Source organism: Esox lucius, chromosome 18, assembly GCF_011004845.1.
Source record: "Esox lucius isolate fEsoLuc1 chromosome 18, fEsoLuc1.pri, whole genome shotgun sequence".
Taxonomy (NCBI): Eukaryota; Metazoa; Chordata; class Actinopteri; order Esociformes; family Esocidae; genus Esox; species Esox lucius.
The window spans coordinates 915,840-931,466 of NC_047586.1; the positions used below are offsets into that span (position 1 = coordinate 915,840).

Consider the following 15,627-nt stretch of genomic DNA (forward strand, 5'->3'; position numbering starts at 1 on the left):
TGAGTTAAAAAAAAACTAATTTTAAACTCAAGCCTCAAAACATTGACATACAGAAATCAACACAAAATATTTACCAAAATAAATAAGTAAAAAAAAAAAAAAAAAAAAAAAAAAAAAAAATATATATATATATATATATATATACTGTATATGATATTAGCACACATTCAACAAATAACATGCAAACAAAAGTTCTCCCTCCCCCATGAAATAAACAGCCCCCCTTTAACCCCATTTGTCTCAGTATTTAAATTAAAACTTCATTCAGGCTTTCACTTAACGACAAAACCTTAAAAGTGCTTCCTATATTACCTTGTCTGCTGTGCATTTTACGCATCGTATTTAAGAGAACTGTCATTTATGCTTCTCCTGACACTTAAGTGTATGTTATTTGTGGCACAGAAAATAGAACAAAACAGAGATCATTGTGTATTTATTATATAAAAGAAACAGATGTTTTGGCATATTTCTCCTCAAAACTTTTTGTGAGTTACTGAGACTGACCTTCACACCCATACTTCCTCCTTTTTTTGTCATTTGTGTTGTTGCAGTTTCTAAAGTAGTCAGTGACTCAGGAAAGGTTTTGCCACCCAGTTCTTGCAGGAAGCCAGTCAAACTCTGAACCGGACATGTCTTGTTGTCAGCTTGGAAATTTGATCTACTTTACATGGAATCCCCAAGCAGGCACAACACTTCTAAAGGATGGATGGATGGAGGGTGGGTGGGTTACTGGATGGATGATGGGATGGATATAAGGTGAAGGGATTAGTGGATGGGTGAAGGGGCAGATTAGTGGATGGATGGGTCAATGTATAGATGGAGGGTGAAGGGATTAGTGGATGGATGAAGGCATGGCTTAATGGATGGATGAAGGCATGGCTTAATGGATGGATGATTGGATGGATGAAGGCATGAATTAGTGGATGGATGAAGGCATGGATTAGTGGATGGATGAAGGCATGGATTAGTGGATGGATGATGGGATGGATGAAGGCATGGATTAGTGGATGGATGATGCGATAGATGAAGGAATGTATTAGTGGATGGGTGATGGAATGTATTAGTGGATGGGTGATGGGATGGATGAAGGGATGGGTTAGTGGATGAATGATGGGATGGATGAAGGGATGGGTTAGTGGATTGAGTAACAGCAGAGTAACAGCAGAGTGGGATGAGTGAGGCGATTGTGGTGATTTGAATGTTATGTGGTGAACATTTTATAAGTGAAAATATTTTACTCTTTTCACGATAATGTCAATTTCAGTCAACTACCACATCATAGTAGAGTCGCTGCTAACAATATCATTTTCCTAATTACTAAGAGTAGATTAGAAATGCACACATACTGTATAGCCTAAGTACATATATTATCTACATGCTGTCACACACACACCCACAGACACACGCGCACACACAGACCCATTGTTGGAAATATAGATTGACCAACACAACAACATGTGAGAGAGAGAAAGAGAAGAGAATGCCCAAACGTTGTCTGCCGTTCTTACAGGCACGTGGGGAACATACACTCTACTGAGTCACATTATGAGTTGCTGTGATGAAATGCATGCAAGTTGGAACAGCCTGTGAAAACAATGTGATTCAATTATTTATTTAGATTTTTGGTGAGTTTGAATCCAGCTCTCAGTTGGTTGGTTGACTTATATTTTGTTCATGGAGACCTGATGTGTGATTTTATTGTCCCTGAATTTTTTTGAGCAGTGTATTTACCATGCACAAACCTGTTACGGTTATGCCGTCCATTCATGTTATGAAATCAGTGTTTAAAAGCTTTCCTGTCACGTCCATCTTCCCAGAGGAGATCCTGTCTAGTTGAAGGACGTTTCTGCTTCACTTCACTGTTGTCTTGGTGACTCTGGGCACAACACCGTCAAGGTCAGACTCCCCTTCGGGGTATCTGCCTGTTTCTGTGCCCCCAATGACACCCTATTCCCTATGGTCCCTGGCCAGAAGGAGTGTACTATATAGGGACTACGGTGCTATTTGTGACGCAGAGCCTTTTACATCTCTCATCATTGCCGCCTTGAGAATTCATTATCACTCGCTTCTGACATTAAATATTATTACAATCCCAGTCTGGTGAGACTGTAGCTGGAAAAGTCCTTCTTCGACTTTGGCCTTTTCAACTCTACTATGTAAATTCTCTCTTTCATAATTGTTTTGTCACCTCTTAGCCAATCTTCCCTGCATCTCCTCAACTCCCTGTCTCTTTATTCTTCCTGATCTCTCTGAGAAACAATGTTTACCACAAGTTTCTTTCTCTCACACACACACACACACACACTCATGCACACACACACACATACTTGCTTTCTCTTTTTTTCTCTGTCTCGCCCTTCCACACTCACCATTGATCTCTGAAGGGGGAATAAAAGACATTAAGAACAAAGCTAATATTATTTCTTTCTTGTCCCAGGTCTGAGCCAATCATAGCTTAGCCTGGAGGCTGCCTCCCTACCTGCCTGTCTGCTGGTCTCACTTTGTTCTCTCTACCTGCATCCCAAATGGCAGAGACAGACAGATGGGAATGAGAATGACAGGTTGAGAGACAGACAGACGGAGGGGCTGGGAGACTGGGAGATAGATGGGCTTGGAGACAGACTGACTGGTGGGCTGGGAGACAGATAGGCTGGGTCACAGACAGACAGACAGGGAGACCGGGAGACAGGAAACTCCTTTGATCCAAACTGATGGGCATGAATAATAGAATGGAGTAGAATGGATTTAACTGCAGGAGGCCCCTCTCACTCTGAAACAACAGACAATGCAGAACCAAATATAAATGTGAGGATGTACCTTACTGTTACAGAATATAGATGGTGGATGTACCTGACTGTTACAGAATATAGATGTGAGGTAGTACCTTACTGTTACAGAATATAGATGGTGGATGTACCTTACTGTTACAGAATATAGATGTGAGGTAGTACCTTACTGTTACAGAATATAGATGTGAGGTAGTACCTTACTGTTACAGAATATAGATGTGAGGTAGTACCTTACTGTTACAGAATGTAGATGGAGGATGTACCTTACTGTTACAGAATGTAGATGGAGGATGTACCTTACTGTTACAGTATATAGATGGAGGATGTACCTGACTGTTACAGAATATAGATGGAGGTAGTACCTTACTGTTACAGAATATAGATGGAGGATGTACCTGACTGTTTCAGGATATAGATGGAGTTAGTACCTTACTGTTACATAATATAGATTGAGGTAGTACCTTACTTGTTGCAGGAGATAAATGGAGGTAGTACCTGATTGATACAGAATATAGATGGATGTTTTACCTGACTGTTATGATTAAGTAATTAATTTGCATTTTATTGCATGACATAACTTAATAGAACTTAATATTTGGTACAGAAACCTTTGTTTGCAATTATAGAGATCATACGTTTCCTGTAGTTCTTGACCAGGTTTGCACACACTGCAGCAGGGATTTTGGCCCACTCCTACAAACAGACCTTCTCCAGATCCTTCAGGTTTCAGGGCTGTCGCTGGGCAATATGGACTTTCAGCTCCCTCCAAAGATTTTCTTTTGTGTTCAGGTCTGGAGACTGGCTAGGCCACTCCAGGACCTTGAGATGCTTCTTATGAAGCCACTCCTCAGTTGCCCTGGCAGTGTGTTTCGGGTCGTTGTCATGCTGGAAGACCTAGCCACGACTTACTGAGGGAAGGAGGTTGTTGGCCAAGATCTCGCGATACATGGCCCCATCCATCCTCCCCTCAATACGGTGCAGTCGTCCTGTCCCCTTTGCAGAAAAGCATCCCCAAAAAATGATGTTTCCACCTCCATGCTTCACGGTTGGGATGGTGTTCTTGGGGTTGTACTCATCTGAGTTTAGACCAAAAAGCTCTATTTTTATCTCATCAGACCACATCTCCCATTCCTCCTCTGGATCATCCAGATGATCATTGGCAAACTTCAGACGGGCCTGGACATACGCTGGCTTGAGCAGGGGGACCTTGCTTGCGCTGCAGGATTTTAATCCAATGACAGCGTTGTGTGTTACTAATGGTTTTCTTTGAGACTGTGGTCCCAGCTCTCTTCAGGTCATTGACCAGGTCCTGCCGTGTAGTTCTGGGCTGATCCCTCACCTTCCTCATGATCATTGATGCCCCACGAGGTGAGATCTTGCATGGAGCCCCAGACTGAGGGACATTGACCACCATCTTGAACTTCTTCCATTTTCTAATAATTGCGCCAACAGTTGTTGGCTTCTCACCAAGCTGTTTGCCTATTGTCCTGTAGCCCATCCCAGCCTTGTGCAGGTCTACAATTTTATCCCTGATGTCCTTACACAACTCTCTGGTCTTGGCCATTGTGGAGAGGTTGGAGTCTGTTTGATTGAGTGTGAGGACAGGTGTGTTTTATACAGTTAACCAGTTCAAACTGGTGCAGTTAATACAGGTAATGAGTGGAGAACAGGAATTCTTACTGGTTGGTAGATGATCAAATACTTATATCATGCAATAAAATGCAAATTAATTACTTAAAAATCATACAATGTGATTTTCTGTTTTTTTTTTTGATTCCGTCTCTCACAGTTGAAGTGTACCTATGATAAAAATTACAGACTTCTACATGCTTTGTAAGTAGTAAAACCTGCAAAATCGGCAGTGTATCAAATACTTTTTCTCCCCACTGTACATGTAGGAACAATGAGATTCTGTAGGGGGCAGTGGTAAAGACATGTAGGAACAGTGGGGGCCAGTAGGGGGCAGTGGTAAAGACATGTAGGAACAGTGGGATTCTGTAGGGGGCAGCAGTTAATTCAATGCCTTGCAGTACAGCTGCATCATTGTGGCCTTTTTAAATCAAACCAAAATGCCCAGGGACCTTGTGTGTGGATTGTAATGTGTAGTTTAAACCAATGAAATAATGAAGCCTGCAACACTTTTTGACATTGAAATTAGCTGACAATTATTCAGATATTTATTCATTTTATTTCACCCCAAGGGTTATTTAGATCTGCACATGTGTAACCAATCATAAACAGTGTATGGTATATAATTAACCAACATCTTACATACTATTAACCTCTGGTAGCCTTAGACTCCATGATTTCAATCTAGTTACTCAGTTTACTGAGTGAACAACAGAATGCCATTGAAGTTGGTGAAATGTGATTTATTGTCGAAGAGCCATGAATTCACCCATAGAAGTGGTAGACTCCACGTACTGGTGCTGTAAAGATACCTGCAGAAGAGGAAGAACAAGGAAAGGTTAATACAGAGTTAGACATACAAACATTATAGAAACTATAATTATAGACATTGAAATGGGAGATTTGACCTCTTAAATGTGTGATCAAAGTTCCTACTGTAATACAGATGTACTGTATATCACCTGTATCATAGTTCCTACTATATAGATGTACTGTATGTCATCTGTATCATAGTTCCTACTATATAGATGTACTGTATGTCACCTGTATCATAGTTCCTACTATATAGATGTACTGTATGTCATCTGTATCATAGTTCCTACTATATAGATGTACTGTATGTCATCTGTATCATAGTTCCTACTATATAGATGTACTGTATGTCATCTGTATCATTGTTCATACTATATAGATGTACTGTATGTCATATGTATCATAGTTCCTACTATATAGATGTACTGTATGTCATATGTATCATAGTTCCTACTATATAGATGTACTGTATGTCATATGTATCATAGTTCCTACTATATAGATATATTGTATGTCATCTGTATCATAGTTTTGTAGACCAGGGTTGTCTCAGTGTTGAAGGGTCCGTAGTCACTATCAGATCCAAATCCAGCTGAGAAGACCACCTGTTCTTTGACTTACATGGAGCGGGAGAAGGTTTTATACTTGTAAGAGGCAATATTTTCTCAAATATCACACACTGTACATTGTTACACTAGAGCAGTGTTCTGGATTCTTAGGTTTTTTTCGACACTGTGTTTCAAATCCATCCACATCATTTGTTAATTTGTTTTACAGTCTGACAGAAGAAATAGAAAATGACCTGGCTAGTTAACTATGGCAGTTTCCATATATGAATGACATCGTAACAAACACAAGAGAACAACCAACTACGAAGACTTAGCAGCCGTTACTAACACGTCGAGAGAGAGTTGCTAGTGTGTAAAATATTTTACCCATTTAACTATGACACATATGACACATCATATTTAACTACGATACATATGAAAGTTATAACATTTCTCAGCATCAAATATTGACTCACCTCAACATTATTGACGCTTTCAAAGAATGGACATAATGACTAAGTCACCAAATAACACAGAAACGGTCTCTTCTAACGTGAAAAGTTGCAGTAGCTTTTGCACTAGCATTTTCTGTGATGACATTAATAAACTGTACATAAAATCTAAAAACGGCATACACTTTCTGATGTCTTGTGTTTTTTTTCAAGTAGATTTTGTGGTATTTACACCGATATTATTGTCAAAGGAACATTGCTGTCTACGGCTGCTACATGTCATTTCAAGGGAGGACATAGACAGCCACGACGGTAATTTAAAGGTCATTGGCGGCAACTAGAGTCATTTTATTGGATATTTATTTTATTTTATATATTTTTGTCTTGCCAACGTCATTTCCATACCAAGTTGTAATAATAAGATATATTATTAAGAAGTCATGATATAAAGATAATTTTGCCAGTCAATAGGAGTCAGCTCTGGATGCACATGGATTTCTACTGCACAAATTAGCTCTTAACATTATTCTGCCTTTTTATGCTAAAAAGCTCAGCCCTTTTTACATCAGCAGTTGTAACAGCTGTGCTTTTACCCTGACATTAGAAGGGATTCTAAAACAAATGGATTGTTTTCACCATCAGTCTACACACGGTCATACTGACAAAGCTTAAACATTTATTGCAAATGTATTAAAAAATAACAATTAGTATATCAGATTTACAAAAGCAGAATTTGAGTTTAAAAATAGAGCAAAATGTTTTGGTACATATTCCAACTTTGTTCTGTGATACATTTATTTCATATAACACAAGAACTATAATGTCTACAAAACCTTTAATATCTCACCTGTATTAATAGTTTGTAGAACTTTGGCCTTCAAGTCCTGAACAGTGGTCTCCAGAGCTGCTTGGGTCTGGAAGTCTAATAACATTAAGGTATACAGACGCTTAAAACAATTCATTATTTTGCACGCTGCTCCCCTCAAATCTTTAAATTCAAACCCAGGTTGACCTTTTTACCAGGTTGCTATCTTTCAACTTTTAAAACGTCAGTAATAATGCGATTTCTTTGAAATTCTGAACCGTACATTGAGTCATCCTCAGTTCTTACTCTCTTCATTGTGAAACTAAAAAAGCCACTTTTTACAAATACTAATAACTTCCACAACTTCCCAACAATTTAGAAAATAATATATTCTCCTGTATTCCACATTGGAACAGGGACAAAAACAACTGTATACCCTCAAGAAATTACAGCTGTTTTAGAAATCTCACCATCAACATTTTTAGCCAACTTTTACGAACAGCTTCTGTTCTGACCACTTTGAAAATGAAAAACTAAATGTTTAAGTATTTTCCTCTACTTCTCAGCTATAAAAATCTGAAACAATTATGGAAATAACCGTTATCAAACTCAAGATATTGCAACCAGAGTAACTATAGCAACATACTTTTTGCCATTATACCTGAACAGCTGCTGTTTTACCCACTTTCTCCATAACTTAAACTATTTGCCACCTCTCAGTAGTCCAAATCTGAATCATTTACAAACATTTCTGTGAACTAACTAAAGATACTGCAACCAATATTAACAAGAGCAACACAAATGCTATATGATTTTTCATGAATAACTCTAATCTTCACATACAGCTCTGGATTTATTTTTTTTTTTAAATGCTACTTTTCATAAACAACTACACTGTTTGTAAACGCTATAAATACTTAGTAAAAGTATTAGAGTATTTGATTTTTTTATGTTTACTACATTAGAGAAACTGTAATACACACTACTTCTACAACCCTGTTTCCAAGAAAGTTGTGACGCTGTGTAAAATGTAAAATGAAAAACATAATGCACATTCAACAGAAAATATTACCAAGAAAACGTATTTCTTGAGAAATATATGACCATTTTGAATTGGATGCCAGCAACACATTTCAAAAAAGCTGGGACAGGGTTGTGTAATGCTAAAAAACAGGTGGAACGTCTCATAAATAATGAAGTTAATTGGCAACAGGTCAGTAACATGATTGGGTATAAAAACAGCATCCCAGAGAGGATGAGTCTTTCAGAAGTAAAGAAGTAAATGTGGGTGGATTGACTTCCTCCCTGTTGGGCCCTGTCAGGGGCCTACCCTGGGTAGGGCCACAGTGTCACTGGACCCCCCACGTCTCAGCCCCAAGGTTTTACGCTGATAAATGTTTGTGCCGGGGGGAGGAGGGACAGTTCTCCTTCTCTGCTGTAAAAAGGAATGTGCTCTCTACATTCTCCCTGTCTCCTGCTCCGTTTAAACTTGGACACCAACTTTTGATCCTTGAAGCAAGACTCTGGTCCCACTAGTTACGTTTTGTAATGTTTAATTATAAAATGTTCGAAATCATCCTTTTGACAACATTCCCAGCACCTTTTCAATTTATTTGCATCCTGTTTACTTCATTTTGTATTTGTTAATAATAGATTTGACTTATTTTCATAATAGTTACTTTGTCCCAATGCATTCCTTTGCAGAGCAGAGAGTCATTCTGAATCACTCTGACAAGATCTGTTGTAATGTGAATTAATCAATCGATGTTTGGAGGGCAATTGTGTTTGACTTCCTAGACTAAAATTCTATGAGAAATATATTCAAATAATCCAAATTATTATCATTTTATATGTTGTTATATGTTGAAGATATGTTTGATTAGTTTTTAGGATTTTAGTACCAAAATACTACTTCCGATAAGTGATGAGCATACTTTTACGTTGAACTTACTGCTGACAAACAGACCAATGATCCCAGCCAACATGAGAACACACAGCAGCCCCAGGCACATTGCAGCAACTAGAAAAGGTCTCTTCCTTGAGTTGTCCCAACCGAAACAGAAATAGTACATGGACATCATCTTCCGCTTATCCGGGGCCGGGTCGCGGGGGCAGCAGTCTAAGCAGGGATGCCCATCTTCCCTCTCCCCAGACACTTCCTCCAGCTCTTCTGGGGGGACACCGAGGCGTTCCCAGGCCAGCCGGGAGACATAGTCCCTCCATCGGGTCCTAGGTCTTCCCAGGGGTCTCCTACCGGAGGGACGTGGCCGGAACACCTCCCCAGGAAGGCGATTGACCGGTAAATCTTTCTTTACCACGACAGACCGTTACATCGACCGCATTACTGCAGAAGCTGCACCGATCCGTCTGTCAATCTCCCGTTCCATCCTTCCCTCACTCGTGAACAAGACCCCTAGATACTTAAACTCCTCCACTTGAGGCAGGCACTCTCCACCAACCTGAAGTGGGCAAGCCACCCTTTTCCGACTGAGGACCATGGCCTCGGATTTGGAGGTACTGATTTTCATCCCCACCGCTTCACACTCGGCTGCAAACCGTCCAAGTGCATGCTGAAGGTCCTGGCTTGAAGGGGCCAACACGACAACATAATCCGCAAAGAGCAGAGACGAAATCGTGTGGTCCCCAAACCTGACACCCTCCGGACCCTGGCTGCGCCTAGAAATTCTGTCCATAAAAATTACGAACAGAACCGGTGACAAAGGGCAGCCCTGCCAGAGTCCAACATGCACAGGGAACAAGTCTGACTTACTGCCGGCAATGCGGACCAAGCTCCTGCTTCGGTCGTACAGGGACCTGACAGCCCTTAGCAAGGGACCCAGGACCCCATATTCCCGAAGCACCCTCCACAGGATGCCGTGAAGGACACAGTCAAATGCCTTCTCCAAATCCTCAAAACACATGTGGATTGGTTGGGCAAACTCCCATGAACCCTCCAACACCCCGTAGAGGGTATAGAGCTGGTCCAGTGTTCCACGGCCTGGACGAAAACCACACTGTTCCTCCTGTTATCGGCCGTATTCTCCTCTCCAGTACCCTGGCATATACTTTCCCGGGGGGCTGAGAAGTGTGATCCCCCTATAGTTGGAACACACCCTCCGGTCCCCCTTCTTAAAAAGAGGGACCACCACCCCGGCCTGCCATCCCAGAGACACTGTCCCCGACTGCCAGTCGACTAATAGTAGTTAAGGTTAACAGCACAGTTGGAGTGGATGGGTGCTGAACTCTGCTGTATGGGTGCGAAAGACATTAGAATGGGTTTGTTTGTTTGTTGGTGTGTGTGTCCATCATACCTAAGATATCAGGTTGTGGTGTCGATGCAACACTCTGTTTCTTCCAGTCTGGAGTTTCATAGATGCCTTCTATTTGCTTCATTCTTTTCAGCGTAATCTTCATTGGCGTAGACTGCACCCCCAGACATATCCATGGTCTGGTGCTGTCTCCGTATGAGAGCTTTCTGGTGGTTCTAGTCAGGCACTTCTTGTGACAGGGGATTACAAAACCAGGGAAATAAAGGCAAGCTGGTGAGGTAGAAAGAAATAAAATTGTTTTATTTGGCAGTTTAAAAAGCGGAATAAAAGATGATGATGTGATGTGGAGTACCATTCATTCACATTAATAATTGCATGACAATTTGTAATATTCGTCTTATTATTTTATGATATTTATTATTAATTACGTTTATTGTTATTTTGAAGAAGAATGTCATTATTATTATTTCTATTATTATTATTATTATTTAAAAGAAGAAGACTGTCATTTTTATTATTTTGTCAGTCTGAATTATATTTTGGTCATTAAAAGCCTTTTATTACTGAACCCAGTCCGTGCGCAACTGCCGGGCCTAACCCTGAAACGTCATGTAAAGCGCACAGGCTCGCATCTGAAGGAATACATATAAATCAAATGCTTTGGTAAAGTCACACAAATTAAACATTGAAGTCCATGTTGCACAAAAATAAACACAGAAGTTTGTAATTATGTTGTTGTTTTTTTATATCATATCTTTTAGTTTGTCAGTGCGTTTTTTTCTGCGCATTTCCGCACTAACTCAAAACGTGCGTACACCACCTCCTGAGCTGGCATAGGATTTGAGAGTGCCGTACGCCAACGTCCATATTGATAAATCTCAAAGTCACCGTGTTTTTGGGTGTACGCCAGGTGTACGCTGGAAATTTGGTGTACGCACTTTTGATAAATGAGGGCCATTGTGACAGACTCACTGGAGACTGGTGCACCAACCCACGTGCCGATTGTTTTTCTGGAGCGTGGACCCTCACATCTCCCGGATATAAAAGCAAGGGACGACGCACCACTTACATAGTATTGTGTTTGTCTGTCTGTATTTTGTATCTTTTTGTGTGAGTTTGTGTGATTGAGTGTGAAATTATGCATTAGAAAAATAAAAAAGGGGGGAAAAAGGGGGTGCAGAGATAATGCTAATAATGACGGTATTCACAATTGACTTGGTTGACATTAATAATGACGGTATTCACCTTTGACTTGGTTGACATTAATAATGACGGTATTCACCATTGACTTGGTTGACATTAATAATGACGGTATTCACCATTGACTTGGTTGACATTAATAATGACGGTATTCACCATTGACTTGGTTGACATTAATAATGACGGTATTCACCATTGACTTGGTTGACATTAATAATGACGGTATTCTCCATTGACTTGGTTGACATTAATAATGACGGTATTCACCATTGACTTGGTTGTCATTAATAATGACTGATCTGCACACAAATAAAAAGTATCAGCAAATCTTCCAACAAATACCGCTCTGGAAACAACAAACCAGGCAAGCCTAGTTCAGCAGGACCACAATAAAAACATTGGTCGTTGTTACCCTCCCAAGATTCGAATTGCCCACGTGAATGGTTATATCTTTAACCACTACACCACCCAGTTATACATCTGCTGAGTGTTGGTATAGCCTCTTGACATTATATAACTCTGTCACGCATTAACATCACGCCAATTTGGAATATTTCTCTAGACACCATTAACCATTGTGTTAAACTGAGTAAAATATCTTATTACGTTTTCCTCCACCATCTGGGACCTATATGAATGTTTTAAGAGCTTATTAGCCATTCGTGAATGACATTGATACACGCACAAGTACAGACACATACACGCACAAGTACAGACACGCAAATACGCATGCACAAGAGCATATAGAAACACACATGCACAAAGGCACATGCAAACACAAACAAAAAATGGCACGTGTTGGAGGCACTTGGTCATTGTTAACAACAAGTTAATTGCTCAGGCTGAACATGTTAATTGCAATCATTTGTTCTTCTGCAGAAAACATTTCCCTGTTTGTCTCCTCTCATATATCCCTATACCGCTGCAGCTAGAGGCAGAGATTTAGAGATATCGAGATAGAAACACAGACCAAGAGACAGCGACAAAGAGAGATTACAGACAAAAGAGATACTGATACAGAGAAAAATCTAATGAGAGAGCTATACGGACTGATACGAGAGAACGACTTGACCTTAGAAAGAGTTACTGTATTGAGATATTAAAACAGATCAGAACAAGGATAGACACTGAGATACAGAGAGATAGAAATACAGAGAGACAGAAATACAGAGAGTAAGAGAGACAGAAATACAGAGAGACAGAGAGAGAGAGACAGAGAGACAGTGATACAGAGCGAAAGAGAGACAGAGAGACAGAAATACAGGGACACAGAGAGTTAAAAAGTCTGATTGAGACAGGCAGAAAAAACTCTAAATTGAGAATTTAGTTTACTAATTCCTGCTGAAATCAACAAGACCATGTCTGTTTGAGTATCTACCACTCAATGGAGACTGAAAGTCACGTCCCTTTCCGAATTCCAAATAAACTGATTTCCTTTTTCTATTCAAACCTGTCTGCTGTAGACCTGCGGATGAGGGGGAATCTAGGACAGCACATGGACAAAAAGTAGATCAGGGATGAAGGCACAGAGAATGATCACTAGTGTCAGGAATTTGCCTTGAGGGGGAATCCTCTCTTTATCTCTTTCTTTCGCTGGGAATGGTGAGGAATCCCTCCAAGAGAATGGAAAGAATGATGGGTAACTGCAATATCACAGTTGAGCTGAAAGGTTCACTATTTGGGGGCCATGTCTCTCTTCTCTCCTGACAACAAACCACAGCAACCGGAAACAGATACAGATGTCCAGGTAGAGTATGGCAGTGCACTGGAATGAATCCTGCGTCCATGTGGAAACATGGAATTTCCATATCGGACACAGACCAACTTTGCGGCCTGGTGTGGTCTAGTTGTCTAAGCTGCAGTGAGTCTGTCAGTGTGTGAGTTTCTGTATCTGTCTGCTAGTTAGGTTAAGATTTGGTTACACAAGGACAGAAAGACAAGTGTGTGTGTGTGTGTTCACTAGCTGCTCAGCATTATGCCTGACACAGCTGATAGTGAATTAACAATGGGAAAAGTCCTTTGCTTTAGAAAATGAAAACCGTACATCAAAACTATAGTGTAGAGTTTTCAATTCTCTTTCAAGCAGAGACAGGCTTTGTTCATTCCGATGGAGACACTGAGCGAAATGAAAGCATCCCGGTTCTGATGTACTGCAGCTCTGAACTGTACTATATCAGGCTTTTTAACTTTCTGTGTCTCTCTGTATTTCTGTGTCTCTTTCTCTCTGTATCACTGTCTCTCTGTCTCTCTTTCTCTCTGTATTTCTGTCTCTGTATCTATCCTTGTTCTGATATGTTGTTATCTCTATACAATATACTGTTTCTCAGGTCAAGTCGTTCTCTCGTAGTGAGGTAGCTACCAGGGATACACTACCTACAGAAATACCAAAGTGAATACTAAAAATAATCCCATTTAGAGTTTTTAATTTTAGAAAATAACAACTGGTCAAATTATGCAAAGAACTAATTCATGTTCATTTTCCAACAACAAAATACTAATGTTTTAACTTAGGAAGAGTTCAGAAATCAATATTTTGTGGAATAATCACAGCTTTCATGTCTTGGCATGCTCTCCACCAGTCTGTCACATTGCTGTTGGGTGTCTTTATGCTACTCCAGGCACAAAAATTCAAGTAGTTCGGCTTTGTTTGATGGCTTGTGACCAACCATCTTCCTCTTGATCAAATTCCAGAGGTTTTAAATGGGGTTCAGGTCTGGAGATTGGGCTGGCCATGACATGGTCTTGATCTGGCGGTCCTCCATCCATACCTTGATTGACCTGGCTGTGTGGCATTGAGCACTGTCCTGCTGGAAAAAAACTATTCTTAGAGTTGGGGAACATTGTCAGAACAGAAGGAAGCAGGTGTTCTTCCAGGATAACCTTGTACTTGGCTTGATTCATGCATCCTTCACAAAGACAAATCTTCCCAATTCCAGCCTTGCTGAAGCATCCCCAGATCATCACCGATCCATGGGTGATCCATGGGTGTGAGACACTGTAGCTTGTAGGCCTCTCCAGGTCTCCGTCAAACCATTAGACGACCAGGTGTTGGGCAAAGCTGAGAATTTGACTTGTCAGAGATGACCTTACTCCATTCCTCTACGGTCCAATCCTTATGGTAAGAGTTGGGGTTTCCACGATTCTCTCGTCTTTTCACTTGACAAGAAAGTCATTTATCACCTATAGTTATTGTATCAATGTCATTCACGATTGAAAGAAAAAAAGAAATTTTGTGCCATGAAATGAAATAGCTTTGGCAGAGAAAAGTCCATCTTCAGTCTCTCTAGAAATTGCTAAATTCTTATGACTATTCCTAGGAAGTCAGTAGATACTAGTAAACCTATTACTGGCTAATAAGCTGTTAAAACGGCCAGTGGCAAAAGCCATAGTTCAAAGACGCTATTTGTGGTGGAGGTAAACTTAATAAGAAACGTTTAACACAATGCTAAATGGTGTCTAGTGACTAGTAAAGTGTGTAGCACCTTGGCGTAGTGATTAAAGACAGTGCCACTCATGTGGGAGACCTGAGTTTGAATCCAGGGAGAATGGAGATATTCTGGATCTTTAATTGAGGGCCTCAATAAAACTGTTTACGGTTGTAGTGCAACTATTTCTTGTGGAATTTGGAAGCATGTATCTGGGCATGCTTTTTGGGTCAGGATAGACAAAAACCTAGCTGGCTACAACATTCTGTAGCTACGTTATAGTAAGCCTTAACTAACGGTTATACAGTATTGCGACTATTTCTGGTGGATTCCACGATTCTCTCAATATTTTTGTATTGGTCAGTAGTCAGCTGAGCGGTTCTTGAGGCAGGCAAGTTCAGTTTAGGGGTGTTTGGACTGTATTATTTCATTTCTTGGATCCAGCTCAGCCCCTTTTCCCTAACACCTTTACCGTGTGTTTATAATAAATGTTTTATGTTTGACAGTAGCTTTGGTTGTCTGTGTCATTTGTTCTCCCTGTTCATTTACACTACACTAATTTGCACAACTTTTATGTTACGGATTTCTGTACCATCCACCCTTGACTGCTAGAGCCCCAGGATTGTAACAATAACATTAAACGCCAATCATTGAAATGTATAAGGCAATATAGTTAACAATCTGGTCTGAGAAAAAG

The 15,627-nt window shown here is 40.3% G+C and overlaps 1 protein-coding gene across 3 annotated transcripts in view; it reads left to right on the forward strand.

The window, feature by feature from the left end:
• si:dkey-71h2.2 (low density lipoprotein receptor adapter protein 1) overlaps positions 1-15,627 on the forward strand; it is a 57,147-nt gene that overhangs the window by 17,448 nt on the left and 24,072 nt on the right. The window lies entirely within an intron of this gene.